The sequence below is a fragment of the Myotis daubentonii genome, chromosome 1 (assembly GCF_963259705.1).
Source record: "Myotis daubentonii chromosome 1, mMyoDau2.1, whole genome shotgun sequence".
Classification (NCBI taxonomy): Eukaryota; Metazoa; Chordata; class Mammalia; order Chiroptera; family Vespertilionidae; genus Myotis; species Myotis daubentonii.
The window spans coordinates 94,727,665-94,737,541 of NC_081840.1; the positions used below are offsets into that span (position 1 = coordinate 94,727,665).

A 9,877-nucleotide genomic window follows, 5' to 3' on the forward strand; every position below is an offset into this window, starting at 1 on the left:
GTAATTCATCAACCAGTGATAGCCACTATTAACATTTTGGCGTGTTTTCTTCCTGTTTTATTTATTTTTTTTAATCTTTATTGTTGAAAGTATTACATGTGTCTCCCTTTTCCCTCATTGACCTCTCCTCCCCCCTCCCCTTCCTGTTTATTTCTAAATATAATGTTTTTTTTCAAAAATGGCACAAGTGTATCTATTTTTTACTGAATATCATATCATGAGACTTTCCCCATGTCAATGTATATTCTTTGAAAACATGATGTCCCCTGCCCCCTTGTAGCACCTGGGCCTGGAATGGGGCCTCAGCCCTGCCCTCGACCTCCTGACCATGAGCGAGCTGAGTTTCGGGCCTTCCTGAAAAGGTGTAAGCAGGATCCCAGAGCTCTGCACACAGAGAATCCACTTCCTGAGGAAGGGAGTACAAAGGGGAGGGGAAAGGGGAGTGCGGGGGTGGGGGGTGTGTGTGATCACCACCTGCTATTCATAAAACTAAATCAGAAGAAAATAACAGTGAAGAGAAAACAGATATTAGGAGGGCAGGAAAACACAGAACAGAGAAACCATCACATGAGGAAAGTGATCTAGAAACTGACAGCAAAGGGGAGCTTGGACCAGACACCACGCCCCTCAAGAAATGGGAGATGAAAATGTAGAGATAACCGAGGAGATGATGGATCAGGCGAATGATTTAAAAGCGGCTGCTACTTATGCCCTAAATGACAGTGGCCTACAGAAAGCCATGGACTTGTTCACAGATGCCAAAGAGCTGAATCCTCACTTGGCCATTCTGTATGCCAAGAGAGCCAGAGCCTTCACCAAATTACAGAAGCCAAATGCCGCCATCAGAGACTGTGGCAGAGCAACTGAAATGATCCCGATTCAGCTCAGCCTGACAAGTGGTGAGGGAAAGCACACAGGCATCTGGGCCGTGCAAAGAAGCAGCCCGCGGCCGTGCCCTTGCATGTAAGCTGGAATAGGATGAAGGTGCTGGTGCATTGCTGAAGGAAGTTCAACCACGGACCCAGAAAACTGCAGAACATCCAAGAAAGTATGAGCGGAAATGTGAAGAGTGAGTGATCCAAGAAAGAATGGAAAGGGTTAAGAAGGCTCCGGAAGAACCTGAGAGAGTCCTGAGGGAAGAAGAAGCCTGAAGACAATCAGAAGCTCAATGTGTCTCTTCCAGGCTGCTTTCCTGGGCACGCCTGGCTGGGAGGAGGCATGCCTGAATGGCAGGGATACCTGCGCTCAGTGAAATTCTTAGGGATCCAGAGGTTCTTGCAGGATCCAGAAGTCATGGTGGACCCCCAGGATGTGGCCCAGAACCCTGCAAAAATGCCAAACTCTCAGAGGCACCCAAAAGTTATGAATCTCATCAGCAAATGGTCAGCCAAATTTGCCTCTCTGACACATAAAGCCCCCTCTGAAGAAAAAGCAACCTAGATCACCCAGTGGATGAAATTCATTCAGATGATGTTTTCCTACTAGGAATTACAGACTTTAAACACTTTTAAACCTTAAAAATATTTTAAAACAAATGAAAATAAAAGGGTGTGTTAATCCCTACATTTTCCTTTACTAAAAAAAGAAAACAATTTCACTAGTTGTGTAATATTGCATTTTCTTGGTATAATGTTATTAATGATTGCTGTCTGTTGAGCATTTAAGTTGCCTCCAATTTTTCAGTATTATAAATAATGCTGCAATGAACATCCCAGTCTTTATAGATTGGTCTGCAACTCTACACTTACTTTGTGATATGACATTATTAGAACAAAGGGTATGAATATTTTTAGGACTCTTGATATATATATTGACAGTTTTTTTTTAAAGGATTTTGTCAATTTACCCATTCATCAGGAGTACAAGAAAGGGCTTGTTTTCCTGCAGCAGATGTACCTTAGAGTTAACTATTATTTTTTAATCTTTACTTGTTTGATAAATAAAAAATGGACTCACAGAATCACATCTAAATAATCATTTTTGTCACTTGTGTGTTTGAATATTTTACATGTATTTTTATTAATGTATATTCCTATGAATTATCTTTTGTTCATTTTTATTGTTACAAAGCATTTGTCATTTCACATTTTAAAATCTCTTAATATATTTGATTGCTGGTTGTTATGTTTTAATTTTGCTTGATATTTTGACCGAAAAATGTTTTACATTTTATATAATTCAATCCACTGATATTTCCCTTTTTAATTTCTTCCATTGATTTAAAAAAATTACAGTATTCTCTTCTACTCTGAGATTCCTTATGTTTTCTTTTGGATTTTTTATGGTTTCATTTTTACATTTCTCTGTTAATCCACCTGGAATTAATTTTGACATGCCTTTACCTTCCATGGTGAAAGTAAATATAATCTGAGACTTCTCCCAGGTGGTCCATTTTCCCACCATCATTCATTAAATAATTCATTAAATAAATTCATCCCTTTAGCAATGATTTGTAAAGTTCCTTTGTCATATACTCGTTTGTGTCCTGGAATCAGCTTCCTGGCTAGCTTCTCTGTGTTTTACTATTTATACCTTAATTGCTGTAAATTTTCAAAATACATATGAGAATTTTCGTGGTTTCAGAGATATTGTGTGCATGTGCTTTCATAAATAATTCTATTTGAAAATAAAGACAATTCATTTCTATTGTTTCCTTTTCCCTAGTTATTACTCATGTAAAAGACAGCTTGTCATGTAAAAGACAAACATTCTGAGAAAGATATCTGGATTAAAACTGAGAAAGGATCCTGTGATTCTGTACCTCATGTTTGGTGAAAATAAAATTAAAAATTAAAAGTGTGGTCTGGTTATTACAGTGGAACAGTCATTGCATTGGGAAAAAATGAAAACAACATGGCAGTGAAATCTTAAAATAAGCTTGCTTTGATTTAGTTTTTAGATTGGAAATGTGTGTTAACCTCAAGGAAACCTGCATCCCAAAGCCGAGCATTGGAGGTAGAAAGTTAGGATATTTGGAGCTTTACTTTCTTAAACCAAAACCTTTGGGGATTAGCAGTGAATGTAGAAGTGGAGGTGAATGCACTTATTTTACTCTTTAGAAATGATGCATGAATCGCTGGCTATATATTGAACTTTGTCCGCTAGGACTCAAAGTCCTCTCTAAAGTGGCACTGCAATGGGAGCTGCCTACCACCTTCACAGTGCCCTCAGTGTAGGATCAACTATCAAGGATCTGGTTCTCCATCTGATACCATTATAATAACCTGGTTATTACTTACCTGGAAAGCAACAAAGGGAAGCTATAATATAGACACATGCCCAGTAAGGTGTAGGTGTTGTGAGAAGGAGCTTACCTGTCAGTCACACCTGGAAACATGTCAGTGACCAGAATAGGCATGACCACTGCAACAAAGGGGTCTCTCTCTCTCTCTCTCTCTCTCTCTCTCTCTCTCTCTCTCTCTCTCTCTGTTTGTGCCTGACTCCTGGCTTGCGGGGCTTGCACACTCTGCATTTGCCCACGTGACCCAGAGCCATGTGGACTCAATAAATTAATGAACTTTTAACTATCCTGATGCCACATTGGACCCAACCCCACCATGAAAACTCTGGACACTGGCCTGCTTTTGTCTCTGCTAAGGGCCCAGCTGCATATTTTCCAGGACTGATTTAAAGATAATGGGACTTTGCAAACCGAAGGACGTAACTCTATGAAAATAAAACCTTTTACCACATCCCATCCTTCTATGGGACCTCTGGAAATTCTTATTCTAGTGTTACCCCAAGAACCCCACTCCCATTAGTGATAGAGAACTGCAATCCATCCAACCCTCCAGCACCACATCCATGTATAACATACTGAAACCACCTTGACTTGTAGCCTTTGCTATCATCACAAGTCACATTACAGCTGAGTCCAACCAGCCTACTTGATCAGAACATGGTGCCTATGAAGCCCTGCTCATTCATTCTCCTACAATCCTTGCACCCCCCTCAACTAGCCTTAGTGCTGGGGTCCAACCCCAGCAGGTCCAGGATCCCCAAAAGTGTGGACGGAGTCGGCGAAGAAGGAATGACACTGAGACAGCGTTCAGTTGATCAGCAGCCTAGCCAGGATCTCTAGCCAAGTTCTGGTCAGGATCTGCAGCGAAGTTCTGGTTAGGATCTCCAGCCAGGTTCTGTGTCCATGTTCTCTTGCTAGGTTCTCCAGCCAGGTTCTCCAGGTTCTCCAGCCAGGTTCTGTAGCTATGTTCCCTCACTAGGTTCTCCAGCCAGGTTCAGTCACCAGGTTCTAATCAGGTTCTCTTGCCATGTTCTATCCAGGTTCTGTAGCCAGGTTCTGTCTCTAGGTTCTTCAGCCAGGTTCTCTCACTAGGTTCTGTCTCTAGGTTCTGTGGCCAGTTTCTGACCAGGATCTTTTGCCATCTTCTCTCCAGCGAAGTTCTTCTGTCTCTAGGTTCTGTGTAGGTTCTGTGTGTAGGTTCTGTCCAGGGTCTTTTGCTATGTTCTCTCCAGCGAAGTTCTGTCTCTAGGTTCTGTGTAGGTTCTGTGTCTAGGTTCTGTGTAGGTTCTGTGTCTAGGTTCTGTGTAGGTTCTGTGTCTGGGTTCTGAGTCCTGTTGTCTAGTTACATCTGTATTTATACCAGTTGATTCCAATCCTATCAATCTCTATTCCAAAGGTTAGGGCGTTTCTTATCTCCATTCCAGGGAGTAAAGATTATATAGCTTAAGCATGATTGTTTGTAGTTAAAGTGATTAATTACATGCCTGGCACTTAGTTAAGGGGTTTTATTCCATCCCTAACTTCAGGGGAAAATCCCTACCTGGGGAAACAACCTTTCTCAGAGAGGTGACCTTGGTTAAAACACATAGTGCCAAGAAGGTGAGCAAACATATTAAGAACAGTATGCCATATATGCCAGGTCCCTTGAAACAGCAAGGATGGACCGGCTCCTGGCACCTTAGGACATGAGTGCCCTGATTCATAAGCAATCTCTGATTAAGCTGTGAGTCGGTGCAACCCATCGCCATTGCTAGGAAGCAATCAAGGTGGCCCTTCTCTTAGATGAGATAAGTCAGTCTGCCTCAGCTGCTCAGTTTTGAGCTCTTGCGGGACAAGGTCTGTGCTTTATTACAGTACTATCAATGAGTGGCATCTGACCATCAGTCAATATTTATATGCTTAATGAATGAATGAATGAATGAATGGATGGATGGATGAATGGATTGCGACATTCACAAGATAGTCAGTTACCAGGGGACTGAGCTAAGCAGTAGGCAGGGTCGGTTATACTCATGATCTTAGCAATTTGGACATTTTTACATGGCCTAACTATGTATGTGATTCCTTTCATCTAGCTATGTATTTTGAAAAGCCCCAAAAGAATGTCAAAAAACTATGTGTGGTGAGCAATATCGCATCCTCGTCTTCTTGGAGCTGGGAGGCAGCCTCACAGGTTTTCTGTAGGTGAGTAAATAGCATGAGGAGGAGGGAGAGGCCTGTGCATGGGAGCAGGTACACAGATGTCGCCATTGGAAACAAACACTGGTCCTGGAAGACAGACCCATGAGGCACCCGATTTTCTTTGGGTTGTGTTTTCAAGGAAATAGATGTGACTGAGGAATGTATAAAAATGAGGAAATTGGTTATATCTAACCTCCTTTCCAGCCCTCAAATTGTATGAATTCAGGACAGTTTGTCCCAAAATGGCCATGATTTTTTAAAATATTTAAAAAATGGCAGTCCTGAGTGGGGAACCAGCCCTCTTCCATGGTGATGAGTTGGTTTTCCTTCATTCACAGTGATTTCCTCACTGCTTTTTATACATGATAAGTACATATAGGACCCCACTGCACACCAGACATCGGCCATCACTAAAGTATTGCAGGTGCAGAAATGAAACATTTCAGAGGCCAGTCAAACCATTAATCACATCAGAAGGAAGGCTGTTCACACTGATTCCATCTTAATCCCTGAGTTGTTTAGAAAAGGATGACAACCTGGGCTAACAGAAGTCTGCCTAAAAAGGAATGCATGGGGCCGCTCTAATAACCCGGGAATGAGACGGGTAGCTAATATTTATTATCATCTGGAAAGAAATGCAGCTAAGGCATCAAACTCACCAAAACCAGTTTACCTCTAATAGCCCAGGTCCTTGTTTATGTTGTTCATTTGTCAGATCGTTAAAGACATGGTTTTACTCGGCAAACCCAGGAAAGCTTCGACTCAGTCACCGTGATCTCCAAATAAGGAGTGCCTTAGCTTAATGAAACTGCATTACAGATTGAAATTCATCTTTTTATGATTTGCCGTAAAACTTGGGCACAGAGCCAGCCCTGACTACCCACTCCTACAGCCTTCATTTTGTTGGTTCTGGGGCTAATTTTTTACCTCAATCTGAGTTCTTTTCCTTGATTCTGGGTTCCTAGGCTGGATTTTTGTCACCCCCCATACCCTGAGCTGCTGTAACCTCGCAAAATGCACACTAATTTCAATATAAGTAAATCCCAGAAGCAAATGGGAATTTTGTTTAAATCTCCTGTTGTCTGGATTAGCCCACAGGCACCTGTTTGACTGCAGAGGACACACGGCAGCTGCAGGCAGGAGGGACTGGTGGTTAGGAAATCAGGCTTTGGCACTAAATAGAACTGGGTTTTAACCTCAGCTCTACCTGTGGTTTAACTCTCTGTGCTCTTGGGTCCTCATCTGTGAAATAGGTGAGAATGTATATAAAGACCTGGGCCCACTGCCCAGGACACAGACTCATGAAATTAGAGCTCTTCTAATCATCAGCAGTAAAGAATTCCTTGTAAGCAGGCATTAAGTGCTTCCCTTACATTAAGAAGAGACAGAAAAAACAAAATTGCTTTTCTATTTCCCAGCTGCTACCATGTGAACAGAGCTTGGAAAATGCTTTTATGCTGGGGACAAGGAATAGTTAAAATATTAGATAACCCAAACATCCATTCTGTGAATCAGACCTCCCACTTGGGAGTCAGCACTTGAAACAGCACAGCTCTCTCTCTCCAGAGAATTATGTGTAGGAAGCCACTGGAAACTAGGCCAGTCAGGTGGACTGAACAAAAGCATAAAGCCATTGCTGGAAGCCTGCCAGACCCACTGACTTAGAAGAATGACACCCAGGACATGTGGAAAATGATAATTTCAGCCACAGTTCTGTGAGGGTGGGAGTGACTTCACTACCTTACAACACAGCCCAGCCCCATGAGAGAACCAGGAGTCCCACTTCTCACCTCATTACCAGGAGCCCACCCAGACTTGACAAAGGAACATCCACCCAAAAATTCAAGGATAGGTTGGCTTTTGGACTCAAAATACATTTTCCTCAAAAAAGGCGTCACAAATAGCTGTTAGTTTTTTGTTTGTTTGTTTGTTTTTTCTGATCAGATCCACCAAAGACTCCATAGTTAATGGTGTCACCAAAGAATAGCCCTGAGTTTGAACCCTGAGGCCAGTGGCTTGCTTTCTTAATTTCAGTAGCTAGGCAGCAAAATAAAGCTTCCCATGCCTCAGTTTTCTTATATGTAAGGTGGAAATAATAACACTTCTATCTCATTGCATAGTTGCAAGAGTTAATTCATATAAAGCATTTAGATAGTGCCTGGCACATGGTAGGTGCTCAGTAAACATTAGTTGTCATTCCTTTTATCATGAAGGCTATGAGGTCACAGAGCAGGTCCCCCAGGAGGACTGTAGCAAGGAATTTTGGCCTCCAGGAGAGTGAGTAATTAAACAGAAACCCTGTGGCAAAAGGGAAAGATTGGGGGAACCAGCCTCCCAATGCAACTGTTCTTTGAGCACTTCCTATGTTCCAGGCACAGTGCTAGAAGCTTACTCATCTCTTACTCTTCCCAACAAAGCTCTAGGGCAGTGGTTCTCAACCTTCTGGCCCTTTAAATACAGTTCCTCACGTTGTGACCCAACCCTAAAATTATTTTCGTTGCTACTTCATAACTGTAATCTTGCTACTGTTATGAATCGTAATGTAAATATCTGATATGCAGGATGGTTTTAGGTGACCCCTGTGAAAGGGTCATTCAACCGTCAAAGAGGTTGTGACCCACAGGTTGAGAACCACTGCTCTAGGGGCAGTATTATTGCAATCACTATCACCTCTAGTTTGTTCATGAGGAAACTGGGACCAAGAAAGGCAAAGGAACTCATTTGGCACCACTGGTCTCATTCCCTTTTTCTACCAATACGTCTCTTCAATGGCCTTTCAGGTCTGTGCCCAGAAAATATAAGTTGCCTTATAATGTTTCTCAGTAACTTTCATGTCAAGAAAAACACCAACAGCCTTCATACCACAGAAGAAAAAGGTTGAAAAGATGAGCCCCAATTAGAATCCTTCTCTCACTCTCCAAGAAACAATTATTTTCTAGAGCATTTAGGCAACGCCTCCTGGGGAGGGGGCCTATTTTGCTCCCTTCTCACTAGATCATTTTCTGCACACTGCCACTCTTTCTCATTCATTCCTAGATCCATTTCTAGTACCAAAAGCAGTGGAAATTATGCCAAGAGCACAGGTAGGGTAACCACTGTGGTGTCAGATGGGAAATTGGCACTGATATTTCTACTGTTTGTGAAAATTGATTCTGCTTCTACTTATGAAGACAATTCAGAAACTAAGAAACTTTCATTGCACAGGAGCCTTCCAGGGAATTGTCATCAATTACTGCTATGCTAAGAGACAAGAATAAACCTGGTAAATGCTTAACCACTTGGAGGAGAGAGAAAAGGGGTACCTGTGGGTGTTCACCATGATTTTTTACCAATCAGGGCTGGAAAGTTCAGCCAAGAAAAGTTGAATGGAGTTGGGGTGGACAAATGGGCAAGACCACCTGAGTGTGAAGGGAAAGCCCCATCGCCTATAGGGAAAGTACAGGACCAGCCTTGCTTGATCAGAAAAGAGAAAAGACAAAGTCAGAGGAGCAGCCGAGCCGTTGGGGACTAAAACGCATGAATAGCTGGTTAGAATCCAAAAAATGAAGAAAGTAAAAATCCTAGGTTTTTGGTGTCCCACCGCACATCTGGTTTACCTAAGTTAGCAAACATGTATTGAACACCTACCAAGCTCTCAGCACTTGGAGTATTTGCAAGAGTTTATTGGCTGCAAACTTGTGATCCACTGAAATAGCATCCCTCTGGGACAGAGACAGAGTCTTCCTCACTGGGCAGAACAGCTCACCTTAGTTAAAGTCAAGCTCTGCTTAGAGACAGAGCGGTCCTCTCCCGTCAAAGTTTCTTGGAAGTCAAATTGTTTGTGGTGGAGGTGGAAGTCTCAAAACGACGATTCTGAGGGAGTTCAAATGCTGACAAATGGATATATTATTTTGTTCCTCATGGATATATTATTACTCTTCTTGTGGTTTAATTTGCCTTTTAATAGTTTCCAGTTTTGTGCATTGCCATGGCTACACCGAAAACATCTTTAAATCCTTGAGGATCAAATTAAAGTCAAGAAACTTTTTCCTATTTAACATAAGAACATTTGTCAGGGAAGTGCCCTGGCACTCAGTCAGAATTCCGCCTCATAAACTGGAGAATTTTCTCAAGGCAGATTCCCATATGTTGGACAATGAAATCTCTACCTCTTGCAGGCTGTTTGTTTGTTTGTTTGTTTTTTAATTTAATAAGACATTCTCACTCTTCGATGCACTTTATAAAAACTACAGCTAGTTTTGCAGGCATAAGTGCACCAGAAGTCCTATGTATAATACTAACAAAAATTTCTTTTTTCTTTTTCAGTAAAAAGAGCAGATCATATATGTGCCCCCACGCATTTAGGATCATTTCTCTTTTTTTAATATATTTTATTAATTTTTTACAGAGAAGAAGGGAGAGGGATAGAGAGTTAGAAACATCGATGAGAGAGAAACATTGATCAGCTGCCTCCTG

The 9,877-nt window shown here is 41.8% G+C and overlaps 1 pseudogene; it reads left to right on the forward strand.

Annotated features, from left to right (window-relative positions):
- Window positions 1-294: 294 nt before the first annotated feature.
- On the forward strand, window positions 295-1,440 carry LOC132230471 (putative protein FAM10A4; annotated as a pseudogene).
- The last annotated feature ends 8,437 nt before the right edge of the window (window positions 1,441-9,877 follow it).